Here is a 15,000-nt window from a genome sequence, read left to right on the forward strand (position 1 = left end):
ACGAGAATTTTAGGAAAATAAAAATAAGGAATAAGTGGAAATTTTGCCGGTGAGTGTGTTAAATGATAAGGTACAAAAAGAAAATGACTCTCCCCAGACACAACAGAATATGCTTCATCACACGAACTCACATAAAAAAATCTTGCTAACCAAATCCAGAAATGAAATATATATTACAGGATGAGTAAAAAGTAAGCAACGTTTTGAACCATGAAGAATTTGTATCGGATTGTTACAGAGTTCTGAATTTTTTAAAACACTTTTTTGGAATTGTCTGATTACAGAGACTTACACATGCATCAATAAATTAACATTGATATTTTTTCACCATTGTTACAATCATCTGTAACCGAAATAACTCAAGGTATTGATGTAAACGCATCATCCTACTTGTGTCTTAATGATGTATGGAGATTTGAATACTTCAGATGTTACGACGTCTGAACAAGAACTATTGAGAAATCTGGGTATTGCAGACCAGAAGATGAAAAAAAGGAAGGTGGAAAAAAAAAAAGGAATTTTGCAGCTGCGGCTAATGAAACACGAGAAGAGATTTGTTTTAAGAAGGTGGACTTGAAAAGTACAGGGAAATCCTGTAAAGGGAGAGGCACGAAATAAGTGACCCCTCCGAATGAAGTTACAAAGGACACGCAAAAAGAGATACTAATATATATAGAACGTATAGTCTGGATGCAAATAGAATGGAGATAGTGAAAAAATACAAGTTGAGAGGGATTTGAGACCCATCTGGCAGGATGTCACCTATCTTGCCTGAGGGAGGACATACGTAACATTGGAGGTGCGATTTGCATCCGACGAGAAGGCTAGGCAATATTCAGTAGCCTCCCTGAAAACGGATGAGGTAATACTTCTGGGCACTCTTTTCTTATGTGGCCCTCTGGCCACGTTTATACCAGCGGGGCTTTCTGCCTTCTACTATAACTCTTAACGCTATATACTCGCCCACCGAATGTTATGGTGTCGACCATTCTTTCAAGGGTTGGACAAAATGATGGAAACACCTAGCATCATAGCTCCCTAATTTTGAAATATCTATAAAACCGTCACAAGCGTATCTATTTTTATTTTTTGTTTTTTAATTTATTATTAGTGTTGCTGAATAATCCTTCACCATCATCACTACAAGAACTGGAGACTGTTTTAGCTGAAGAATGGACGAAAATTCCTTTGGAAAAAATTCAAACTTTGTACGAGTCCATAGAATTCAAACTGTAGAATTCAAGCTGTAATTACTGCCAAAGGCGGTCCTACTCTATATAAATATAAATTTGTTTGAAATTTATCTCGATCGGCATTTTCCGAACGATTAGGGTTAGTGTATAGGTTTTCATTTATGTGGATTAACTACAGCATTAGAGCATTAGAGTATATGTGTTTGTGTGTGTGTGTGCGCGCGCGCGTCTGTGTGGAATATATGTATCTATGAGTGTCTTTGTGCTTGTCCCCACCACCACTTGACAGTCGTTGCTGGTTTTTTTATATCACCGTAACCTAGCGATTACCAGGCTTTTTAGAAAAATAAGTAGCGAGGGGCGATTCATTCGACTAAACCCTTCACGTCGGTGCCTCAGCATGGCCGCAGTGCAATATCTGTAACATGGAAAAGATAAAATATAAAATAAATACGTGAATAACGTCTTCGGTAAATTTCCTGTAACATGACAAGACTTCATTACATGAACATGCTTATCTCACAAGAAGGCCAATCAGAATTAATCTTCGTGTTAATACAAAATACAATCAGTTGAGAAAATCTGCACTCTTCTAATTAGCCGTTCACTAATTATCCTTTGTTGATAAAGAACTTCATGGGTAAATTACAAAAGAGAGCAATGTTCAACTTTTATCTGTTCCGATAGTGAGGCTGCTATTGTCCCGGTCTCGCTACTGCTGTACAACAAAAATGTTTTAGTAGAAGTTGAAAGGAAGTAATTAGTTTCTATCGTTGTGTGAACATTTCCAAATAGGGCAGTTTACCTTCTGCCTCTGCCAATACAGTACAACAGAAATCTGCTATTTTGTGGTTGAATGATGCTGAGACGACATCGATCTCCAAGACAAATAGTCACATCGGGAAATACGGTGGTCGGTTTCACGAACATAGGAGAAATACAGAAGGCTCACAGTCTCGGAATGGTTTTGATCATAAGTCTGCACAATCAGGCGCTAACCAAAACAACAACAACAACAACAACAACAACAACAACAACAACAACAACAACAACCAGGAAGATTAATTTGAAGAAGAATGGTATTCAATAGTTATACTTTAAATGGGTTCTTTAGTATAATTTCGAAAAATAAATGGGATAATCACAGCTGGAACGCCTTTGATCAATCATAGATTTGTTCGTACAGGGCCTGAATCGGATTAAATAGCAACGGTAATGTGTGTAAATGTGTGGGCGAGTGTTTGTGTGTCTGTGAGTGTGTATGAGCGTGAGAGATAAAGTGAAAGAGAAAGAGAAATCGAAGGAGAAACAGAGAGGGAGAGACTGTGTGTGTCTGTGTATGTATATGTGTTTGTGTGCATGTGGGCATGTGGGCATGTGTGAGCGTGTAAGTGTGTAGGTGTGTATGCATTTTACCACAGTGAATCAACGAGCATCGATTGGAATCAAACAAGGCACAGTCACAATATTGGTTCTTCAGTAAACATACGCACACATATATACATACACACAAATATACACATGCATAAACGCGTACATAGACGTATGCATGCAAACATATACGCATATATATATATATATATATATATATATATATATATATATATATGTATACACACACACCTATATATATATATATATATATATATATATATATATATATATATATATATATATATATATACATATATACATGTATATGCACACACGCACACATGCTCACACACACATATCAGCACCACTTGTAGGACACACAAACACTCATACACTTATTTAATGTTTACACACACACATACATACATACATACATACGTGCCTACATAGTACTTACGTCCATCCATGCATCTAACCATACATACATGGATGGGTTTTCTCGTTTACTCTCATGCTCTCTGTCGCATGCTATCTTTATCTCATTCTTTTCTATTCTCCCCCTCTCTCTATCCTTCTGTCTTTTCCCCTCTCAACCACTAGCTTATTCTCTCTCTCTCTCTCTCTCACTCTCTCTCTCTCTCTCTCTCTCTCTCTTTCCCTCTCACGCTCTTCTTTCTCTTCTATCTGTCGCCTCGTGCCATCAATACTAATGAGGCTTCCGCTTGCTTTAAATCACTGCTGTTTCATAATAAACCTACAACGGTAAGGAAACCACAAACACGACATCTGTTGACAGTTATTGCACAACTCCATTGTTTTAGGTCGTCCAATTACGTCAAACGAAAGTTTCTTTGTCAATATTTTATTTCCTATTTCTATTTGTTTCTGCTCTTTATTAAGCTTCAGGCAGATCGCTATTTTAGTGTTGTTCGGAAAGACAACAGTGAGGTAATGGAGTTCATACTGATATATACACACATAAGAAGGCTCAAACGAGACTTAGAATGGAGTTATGCTATCACGTCTAAGACGATGCTGTTACTCTGCCTATAGATATCCTGGGCCACATCCAGAAAAGAGCTATTTGACTAAATGGAATTCAGTTACTATCAAACATACACCAGTCTCTTGCTCGCGTGTGTGCTGGCTCCTCTCTGTCTTTTTTATTGCTTCTATAATGGCTTCTGTTCCTTGCTGTTGGATGATCTGGTACCACCATGGCCTGGGCAGATTTGATTCACTTGTCTTTCTATCTCTCGTCAACTCTGGTGCATCCAACGTCTTCCAATATTTTCAGACTTTTCTCTCCAGATGATTGCCCCACTGGAAACCCCTCCGTGTCCATGCTTTTTCCTGTACGTCTTGACACGCATCAATTTAAAAGGAACATTAACAGCATCAAAATAACCTAAAAGGACCTAAGAAGTCATGGGCACTGTCCCTTCCTCAAGAATAAATAGTTAAACATCAAAGTAAAACAACAACAACACAAGGAAGAGAAAATGGAAGACATTCGTCTCTGAAAACAAAACTAGACTTCTAATACAGAAAATGTTTAGAATCTACATCTGCGTGTGTGTATTTTAGAGAAATCTTATGAAAAGGTCGCTTGAAAGGCACAGTGGGCGCTTTCCTGACAAATGTTCCTACCACCTTGTATTACTAGGAATTACTAGAAATTAAAGCAAAATTTTCAAGGAAAAGTGCTGATACGTTCTAGTTCGTTCTTCTAGATGATCTAGTACCTTATTTTTTAGCTCATACATAGTTATAAGGGGACATTTAAATTTTCCGCAACCCCTATTCAGATTTTCGCTAGCAAGTCTTTGCGATAGAAATTTGTTTATTCACACGTAAAATATTATTATGAAGTCGTAAACAGCCTACATATAACTAATAATATGAAGCTGCAAAGTAGCTAGTCTAACATCACATCTTAACTCCTTCTCTGGATCCCTTTACTGTATAGTGCAAGTTATAATAGAGAACTTTATTTCACAATGTCTCACGATAAAAGAATATAGAGCTCCCCAAACACTCAGCCTACACCTAACTAACTCTCATAATATTAAAATACAAATGTTTTAAAACTAAACCTGGGACCATATGAAAACCACTTAAAGGTCTTTTTATTTGTGAAGAGTAAGCGATTTGGTAACACCTTCGCTGTAGTAATTACAATGTTCCTGCATGAAAGAGGGAAGATATATATATATATATATATATATATATATATATATATATATATATAAATATACCTTTCATAGTTACGTTTCAATGAACAATGCTTTGGTGGCTGGAACATGTCATTAGATTTTCTTTTAAATATTTTAATCCGCAAATATTTAAAACAAAGTAGGCTCCTTGAGAGTTTATTAGGGGAAAAGTCGGCAGTTTTCTAGAAACTTAATCTAACTTAATATTAGGTGACCACATTTAATTCAGCAAAAAATGCTATTCTAGCACTGGTATGGAACGAAGGATATTGGAAAATTGGGGTTGAGTCTGTACAATATCGTTTGTAAATCCTCCGTAAGATGAACAATGGTTTTAGGATTGAGTTGTGTAATTAAAAAAGTGTTTGCTGTTGGCATATTTGTTGGTCTCATTATATTAATCAATATTAATCGATTTGGAAAGTATCATCAACTAGAAAGTCAGTGCGTTTGCAATTGACTGCTCATGATTTATTTTATGGAAATAATAAACTGCAAAGGTAAATTGACAAAATAAACGATATCGTCTGCTTTTGATCTCCTAAGTTCAGTAAGTAACTACAGCCACAGGTAACAAATGGATCTTTTTACTCAGTACGGCATAACCTTTCATCTTTCTAGGGTTAATAAAATAAGAAAGGTAGGTTTAATTGACCCTTACTTTCTTCAAACATTCTGTGTCTCTGTATCTCTGTGCCGAAGGTGAAAAATCATTATTTTCTTGATATTAGTCTATTTCTACAAGTCATCTAATCCCTCTCCTCTTCATCACCCAACTCTTTCCCGTCTTTATTTCTAAACCTATTTTCTAATTATATTGACATGTGTTCACCTGTTACTTTATTTGCATTTTGTTCTTTCATTCAATTATGAATTTCCACCATTAGTTCCTATGCATTTGCAAGCATCTATGTTTTTCTTATACGGCTTCGTTCGTTCGGATATAAATGATTATTAAAATGCAAGAGATTTTCAAATGCAGACGATCTTCTTTTTCTTGACATTACAGGCATATTAAGCAGACCTTTGCTTCGCTGTAACGGAATGTAATATCCTTGACCAATACGCCGGTCAAGTTTCGATGGAGCTGCTTCCGTTCAGCAGAATCACAGCTCGTCGGTGAAGCGATATAATAAACTCTGTGATTCTATGACTCTACAATACTGTGCATTACTATGAATTCTTCGGCCATGATTGTCTCTCATAGGCCAGGTCAAGGGGCATATCATCGCGTGTTTGTGTTCCTTGAGTGTGTTTATTTACATGTGTGTATGCATTTATGTATGTATGTATGTATGTATGTATGTATGTACATATATACATACATATATATACATGCATGGCCATATGTATATATATATATATATATATATATATATATATATATATATACATATGTCCGTGCTTATATGTATATCTATGCATGTGTGTGTCTGTGTTTATGCTTACATACATACATATATATACATATATGTATACATTTATCAGTATATATAATGTATATATATGTATCTAGGTATGCATGCACACACACACACACACACACACACACACACACACACACACACACACACACACACACACACACACACACACACACATATATATATATATATATATATATATATATATATATATATATATATTATATAAATAAAGAAGAGAGAAAGAAAATGGAAGCAAGCAAGCTAGTGAGAAATATGTGTGTGTGTATTTGTATATAATAATAAATGTATTTACGTGTCTATTTGTGTATAATAGAATTTACATTTGTTTTGGCTCTTGGCCATTAAAAGTGATGTCGATAAGTGACAAGGACAACAATGACGGCGACAACGATGACGATAGCGACGACGATGACAACAAGGAAGACGACGACGACGACGACGACGATGCTTCTGATGGTTATGAGCATAATAATGATGAGGGTGATGATGATGATGATGATGATGATGATGATGATGATGATGATGATGATGATGATGATGATCGTTATGTTGATGATGAGACAGAGGAGGAAGGAAAGTGGTGAAGTGGTGGAAGAGGCAGAGTAGAAGAGAAGTAAAATAGAACTACTACTACTCCTCCTCCACCTCCTCCTCCTCCTACTACTACTCCTACTACTACTACTACTACTACTACTACTACTACTACTACTACTACTACTACAGCTGATGATTCTACTGTTACTACTGCTTGTAGTTGTAACAGTTGTAGCACTGTATATATATATATATATATATATATATATATATATATATATATATATACAGGCACACACACTCATATATAAACACATATAGATGTGGCAAAATTATTTGTCCCTTCCATTGCATGTTTTCGTTTCTGTCCGCAGCACGAGAAAGTTGTGGTGATGAAAACAGTGTTTGTGCTGAGAAAGCTGGAAGTAAAGGTGAAATATATTATAATGAGAAGTGCATTAGATTCATAAGGAATAATACTGAAAGGATGGGAGAGAAAGAATGGGAGAGAAAGAGAGAGAGAGAAAGAGAGAGAGAGAAAGAGTATGAAACTATATTCAATCGGCAAGTTTGACATCGATTGCAGAAGCAGTAAAATTTTGGAAACCATGAACGTAAGTTACAAGAAGGAAGAGACAGCGTAAATGTAAGAGTAGAGGTAAAAAAAAACAACAACCCAAAGGCAGAGAGACACAATAAAGGAGAGGAATTAGAGAGGTAACGTGATAGAGTAAGAGAAGTATAGTGATTGCGTGAATAAGCGGGTAAGAGCTAGAAAGCCTGACATAGATCGTGAATCTTAGCGAGTTTTGTCGGAGAAAACGTTGAGAAATTAAGAGAAGAGGAACTTGTGACGAAAAGAGCAGAGCCTTATGAACTGCAAACAGGAAGTTGGGACGCTTTATTAATGTTTCATATGTGTATGTCGGAGGCATATTAGAAGAAGTGCTAAGCTGAAAGTGAAAAAATTAAACTGTAGCAATTGCTAAGACAAAATAACCCTCTGTTCGTTGCAGTTGCACCTGAATTGGTAAGGTAACTACATAAATAACACGAGAAAAATAGGAGCAACGATTTTAGGCAAAAGCATATGAGTATTTCTTTGTAGTGCTCACGTGGCGGGCTGTTGCTGGAGGAAGCATGAATGTTAGAAGTTAGAAGATGCCGAAACTACTGTGATTTCTAGTCGACAGCTGATGAAAGGAGTGTCCTGCAATTAGAGTTCTTATATAAAATAAATAAAATAAATATTAACATGTATGCCTGAACATATGTACACACACACACACACACACACACACACACACACACATATATATGTATATATATGAAACAGTTGGAAGTTGATCTGGACCTTTTTCGAAGGTGTGTGTAAGCGTGTGTGTTTATATATATATATATATATATATATATATATATATATATATATATATTTATATGTATATATACATATTCATACACACACACACACACACACACACACACACACACACACACACACACACACACATATATATATATATATATATATATATATGTATATATATATATATATATATATATATATATATATATATATATATATATATATATATATATACATATATACTTAAATATGTATGCATATCTGTGTGTGTGTGTGTGTGTGTGTGTGTGTGTATGTTTGTGCGTGCGTCCGTGTGTGTGTTCCTAACCGCGCAGCAATTATTGTTGGAATGATTCTGATGGTAGACCTGCTCGATCAGGGCCGACTTGGGGATTAAAGAACGATCTCCATCACTCCTACCACCATCACTCCTACCACCATCACCTCCACCACCGTTACTACTATCATCGCTACCACCACTATTACCACCACCATTACCACGACTACTACTACTACTACTACTACTACTACTACTACTACTACTACTACTACTACTGCTACTACTACTACTACCGTAACGACAACATCGGACGTACATGCAGTTTCCGTGTCTTCATTTCATCCACTTTAATTAAAAGAGACTTACAGATGCCAATAAAAGTGGGAGTGGGGGAGTGGGAGGTAATAACTTCATTATAACATGTCGTGTCTCCAGAACAGACAGATTGTTTCTGACCGTTGCCAGGATTATTTCCTGAAATGTGCAGGCGTCTCTCTTGTGTTTAGAAGTTCGTTTCTCATCTACTCTGTTTTGGAGTTGTATCTACTGCGTTCCATTATTCTGCGGCACCATCTTTGAGTTGTTGTTTCTTGTACATCTTTTATGTTTCGGTGGAAACTGTTGAGAAAGTCTCGATAGTCTTCTGAAATAGCTCCAGGCCTAGCACTTGCTTCCGAGTGTACTTTGGTAGACATAATGAGACCCAGCACCACCTTTACTACCACCGCCCTCAGTACCGCCATCACCATTACCATCATCATCACCAGCACCACTAATACCAGTACTACTAGTACCAGCACCCGCACCAACACCCTCACCAGCACCACTACTACTACCACTTCCACTACAAGCACCTGACCTTTGGTTCCTTCATGGTAAAAAAAAAAAAATAAATGTGCCCTTTTAAAGCCTAGCCAGGCTCATGGGCCCGGTTTCCCGGTTTCAATGGCGTATGTGTTCCCCAGCTTTACTCGTTTTTGTCAGCTGAGTGGACTGGAGCAACGTGAAATGAAGTGCTTTGCTCAAGAACACAGCGCGTCGCCCGTTCCAGGAATCGAAACCACAATGTTACGATCATGATGCTGACACCCTAACCACTAAGCCACGCGCCTCCACGTTCGTTCATTGTAGGTCATTGTAAAACATCCGCAACAAATCATATATCTGAGTAAAACCCTACCCTTTTTTGTTACTAGTCATCGCTATCATGCAAAAGGAGCATTTCCGCTGGCCCTCTCTCAATGTGCCCTGCCAGAAAGCGTTGGCGATCATAGGTCTCCATGTCCTTCTGTCCCACACTGAACGATTTTTAGGCCAGTGTTTTTGGAACCAGCTCAGTAATGGCATTGAGGACCTCATACTTCCCTGCTTTCTTCTTCCTTTCTAGTTCTCGGTTGGCACGAGACATGAGATTGTATCTAGTAGTGAGGTACCGGAATTCTTCGAAGTGGGCAGCTGCTCTTTAGTTACCACAACCCCCATATTTGCTCTGTCCCGGTGGTAGCAGTACTTGTCAAGGACCCCAGTTATTAGTCAAACAGCAGAAGATAGCTCTGTGGCTCAGAGACACATGATTGAGAGGGGAAGTGGTCCGGAATATAGTATCATATAGGTTACATGTATGTGACATGGTCTGATGTCGTATGAACTTATTCCCTTGAGAAAAGTTTAAACAGACACCATACAGCAGTAATAAGCCCAAGTAAGTACGAGACTAACAGTGTGTGTGTCTGTGTGCGCGTGCGTGCGTGCAAATTTATGTGTATATACATCTGTATGTGTGTGTGCTTATGTGTATGTTTATGCATCAGTACGTGTGTGTGTGTGTGGATGTAAACTAATACAGTCCCACCTTCTGTACTATAGTATTCTGTCGATACACGGTATTCTGAAACAGGCTGTTTGATATCTATTATAAAAATTAATTATATGAGCCAAATTATATCGCGTTGGCATTATCAATAGTAATTAGTAATAAATTATAAAAGCATTGACACAAAATACAAATGTATTAATCACACTTCTCTTCCATACCTTAAACCAAACTCCATATTTGCGAAAGAAAAACGATGAAGCAGCCAAACAAAATGCGTCATATGTTGGCAAACCACTGTTTATGACATATTCGAGTAGTCTAAACGAGCCCGATCTGGATAGTTTACAGAGGTGGCGGGTGACCCGAATCTAGCCTTTCGTTTCTGATCTATGTATGCTGTAGCTGGGTCCGGGAGGTGCTATGATGCTGTTAAGACGGCCCGGGTCAAGATTCTTCTTCTTCTCATCACCATCATCTTTCTTCTTTCATCTCTCTTGTTTCCTGAACCACCACCTCCTCTTACTCCTCTCCTCCTCTTACTCCTCTCCTCCTCTTACTCCTCTCCTCCTCTTACTCCTCTCCTCCTCTTACTCCTCTCCTCCTCTTACTCCTCTCCTCCTCTTACTCCTCTCCTCCTCTTACTCCTCTCCTCCTCTCCTCCTCTTACTCCTCTCCTCCTCTTACTCCTCTCCTCCTCTCCTCCTCTTACTCCTCTCCTCCTCTTACTCCTCTCCTCCTCCTCATTCTCATCATCATCTTGTTGTTGTTGTTGTTGTTCGTCTTCTTCTTCGTCTTCGTCTTCGTCTTCTTCTTCTTCTTCTTCTTTACCTCCACAAATATACATCAATACAATTATCACTACCTTCTACTCAACATAAGCAATAAACTGAAATGAGACTGTCTGTTGATTTCGAGATTAGTATTGTATATAATAAATATTACGTTACATAAATGCTTCAACGTTCACACACATACACTCGCGCACTTTGTCACACACATGTATACACATATATATGTGTACATACACATATACATATACACAGAGACACAGGCAGATATATACACACGCACGTATATATATAAACTTAAACATGTTTGTGTGTGTCTCTGTCTGTATACATGCAAGTTGGTCAAACATATGCTAACATTTATCGATAACTCCATGAATAAGTTTCATAACATATCATTTACATCACAGTTTCCTCGAAATGTAGTCGAACATAGAAATCTTAAAACAACTACAAAAGTTTCGCTAAACATATCAAATCTCTTATGTTCCCATCGATCGCAAGGTTACCAACAGGTGAATGTCACGTAGACCAAACTAATCACACTGACAGCACCATTGGTATCGGCAAGTTTTCATACGATGTTGCTGATTAAAAATATTCTAAGAAGTTTGCGCCTGTAGGCTACAAACATCATTCTACTTTGTTACAGTTATAATATCATTACATGTATTTATGGCCATTTTATTTCCAGTACAGAGGAGTCTCGCGTGGAAAAACTTCGATCATCAGAGTTATGATGATAAAAAATTTTCCACGAGAGACTGCACATGTATCACAGCAACAATGATGTTCCCTACCACAAGTGTCACAATAACCCTGGTGTCACTCAACACAAGTACTAAGGTTTTTATGCAGATATTAATTACAAACATCACGGCTACCACGGACTCAACATAAATATTATTATAACCAAGACGTTATTTTGCACTAATGTTACGATAATTACTACATTAATATAAACACAATTCACGGCAGCCACGACGTTAATGTGCACAAACAGAGCAGTTATGAAATTGTTTTGCAAAGATATCGCGGCAGCCATGACGTTAATATGGACGAGTATCGCGGTAGCCATGACGTTAATATGGACGAGTATCGCGGTAGCCATGACGTTAATATGGACGAGTATCGCGGCAGCCATGACGTTAATATGGACGAGTATCGCGGTAGCCATGACGTTAATATGGACGAGTATCGCGGTAGCCATGACGTTAATATGGACGAGTATCGCGGTAGCCATGACGCTAATATGGACGAGTATCGCGGTAGCCATGACGTTAATATGGACGAGTATCGCGGTAGCCATGACGTTAATATGGACGAGTATCGCGGTAGCCATGACGTTAATATGGACGAGTATCGCGGTAGCCATGACGTTAATATGGACGAGTATCGCGGTAGCCATGACGTTAATATGGACGAGTATCGCGGTAGCCATGACGTTAATATGGACGAGTATCGCGGTAGCCATGACGTTAATATGGACGAGTATCGCGGTAGCCATGACGTTAATATGGACGAGTATCGCGGTAGCCATGACGTTAATATGGACGAGTATCACGGTAGCCATGAAGTTATTTTGCAAAAATATCATGGCAGTCATGGCGTTAATATGCATAAATATCACGGTAGTTATGGCGTTAATAATTACAAATATCACAGTGGCCATGATATTATTAACTATAAATATCACGGTTGCCATGGGGTCGCGCAACACAAATGTCATAACATTATTTTGCACATATACGACAGAAGTCACAGCGTTAATATGCACAGTTATCACAACAGGCATGACGTTAATGTGTAGTGATATATGTGGTTTCATTACTCTGATTATCAAAGTTTTCCTACGAGTGACTCCTCTGTACGGGAAATAAAATGGCCATAAGCATATGTAATGCTATTATAACTGTAACAAAGTGGAGTGATGTTTGTAGCCTACAGGCGCAAACTTCTTCGACATGAAGTTATTTTGCATAAATATCGCGGCAGACATGAATTTCTTTTGCGAAAATATCACGGTAGCTATGGCGTTAAGGTGGACAAATATCAAAGCGGCCATGGCGCTAATAATTACAAATATCCCGGTAACCATGAAGTTATTAACTACAAACATCACAGCTGCCATGGCGTCACTGACTATAAATAACATAACAACCATGATGTCATTTTGCACCAATATCACGGTAGCTATAGTGTTAATATGCACAAATACCGCAGTATTCATGGCGTTAATATGCACAAATATCATGGTAGCCATGATGTTACTAAACATAATTGGATTTACTAAACGTAATAGACAGATGCCATGTAGATTGTAAAAAACTATCAGAGAAAAACACTAACAAAAACCTGAATATCACAAAACTGACGCAGTTATAAAATAACAGAGTAATAATACGTAGAGTAAGAAGAATGTCTCAAACAGTATGACAGTTACCAGACTAAAAATTACAGTTATTTATTACAGTTATATATTATAATTACCAAATCAAAAATATCACAAGATATAACCTGTTATAAAGATACTGACTGCAGCAGAATGACTGCATGTACGCCAAAAAAAATTTATCATGTTATTATAGTTACAAGACCATGAATATATGCACTACCCGGTTAGGGGCCGGCAAACTACGATCCGAGAGCCATATCTAGCTCTCGTTCACGTGTCATCTAACACACACACACACTTTATTGATGTATGATACAAAAACAAAATTTCTTTATTTTTTTAATCGATCTTTGGTTATCAATCAATAAAATTCAGTGGAAAAAAAAAAGGGAAAATTTTTATTTTTAGTGTAGCATCAAATGAATAAATGTTTTAAATTAATATGAAAAATAGAGTGATTTAAAACATTTTTTTTTTGTGTTGAAAAAATATCAGTTTTTCCAGGTGGTGTATCTAAACAATAAATGTTACAGGATTGGAGCTGTCAGAGACGAATAGCAACTCGTACGCTATTGAAATTTAAGTGGCATGAAGAACCAATTCTAGGAAAAGTAGGTTTCACAAACATGGTTATTTACCTGTTGCGGAAAGTAGATAACTAGAAGGTACTACAATTACCAGCAAAATCTGCACTACTAGGTTAGCGGCCGGCAAACTACGGCCAGAGAGCCAAAACCAGCTCGCGTTCACATGTCATTCAACACTTTATTGATGTATGATACAAAAACATTCAGTCACGTTTTAGTCAAACTAAAAATATTTTAAAGCTATTTATTCTTTGTTTATGTTTTCGAGTGTTACTCTAAGTGGATAAAGCTGTAAATATTTTTTTTCTACTACAGGCACAAGGGTTACAATTCAGGAGTCAGATGCTTAGTCAATTATATCGACCCTAGTATTCAGCTGGTAATTATTTTATCGAATCCGGTGGGATTTAAACTTAGAATGTAAAGAACAGGAGGAATTAGTCCTAATTATTCTAACCAACGTGCTAACAAACCTGCCAATTCACCGCTTTTATCAAATACTTTACCCTAGTGTCACTTTGATGGCATGCATTGATCTCTCACTCAATAATAATAATAATAACAATAACAACAACAGCAGCAGCAACAATAATAATAATAATAATAATAATAATAATAATAATAATAATAATAATAATAATAATACTAACAACAACAACAATAATAATAATAATAATAATAATAATAATAATGATAATAATAATAATAATAATAATAATAATAATAATAATAATAATAATAATAAACCCTGAAGGGGTTCTCTCCACTTAAAGTGTAAATTCACCCTCTCTTTTATTTCTTAATAAAGTCTCTCCCCTTACTTCGAAAGAAACTATATGTGGCAGTACCAACAATTGCCGGTCAAATTTCTCGCGTTTTCTTTTTTATATATACAGACATGGTGTCGCTTATGATTCGTTTTGCTCTCTAAGATAACATTTACTTGTTTCAGTCCTTTGACTGCGGTCATACTGCGACACCGCCTTGAAGCACTTTGACCGCA

The 15,000-nt window shown here is 37.1% G+C and overlaps 1 long non-coding RNA gene across 5 annotated transcripts in view; it reads left to right on the plus strand.

Annotated features, from left to right (window-relative positions):
* LOC106870360 (uncharacterized) overlaps positions 1–15,000 on the plus strand; it is a 182,552-nt gene that overhangs the window by 160,157 nt on the left and 7,395 nt on the right. Inside the window, exon 4 of one of the 5 annotated variants that reach the window (XR_016244999.1) lies at positions 5,793–6,043. The exons of 2 other annotated variants lie outside the window; for them this stretch is intronic. This is a non-coding gene — a long non-coding RNA (uncharacterized LOC106870360). Of the gene's footprint in view, positions 1–1,111; positions 2,349–3,864; positions 4,177–5,792; positions 6,044–15,000 lie in introns of those variants that run through there. 2 more of the 5 variants (XR_016245004.1, XR_016245001.1) reach the window with 2 other exon arrangements.

Source organism: Octopus bimaculoides, chromosome 18 (genome assembly GCF_046866305.1).
Source record: "Octopus bimaculoides isolate indiv1 chromosome 18, ASM4686630v1, whole genome shotgun sequence".
Classification (NCBI taxonomy): Eukaryota; Metazoa; Mollusca; class Cephalopoda; order Octopoda; family Octopodidae; genus Octopus; species Octopus bimaculoides.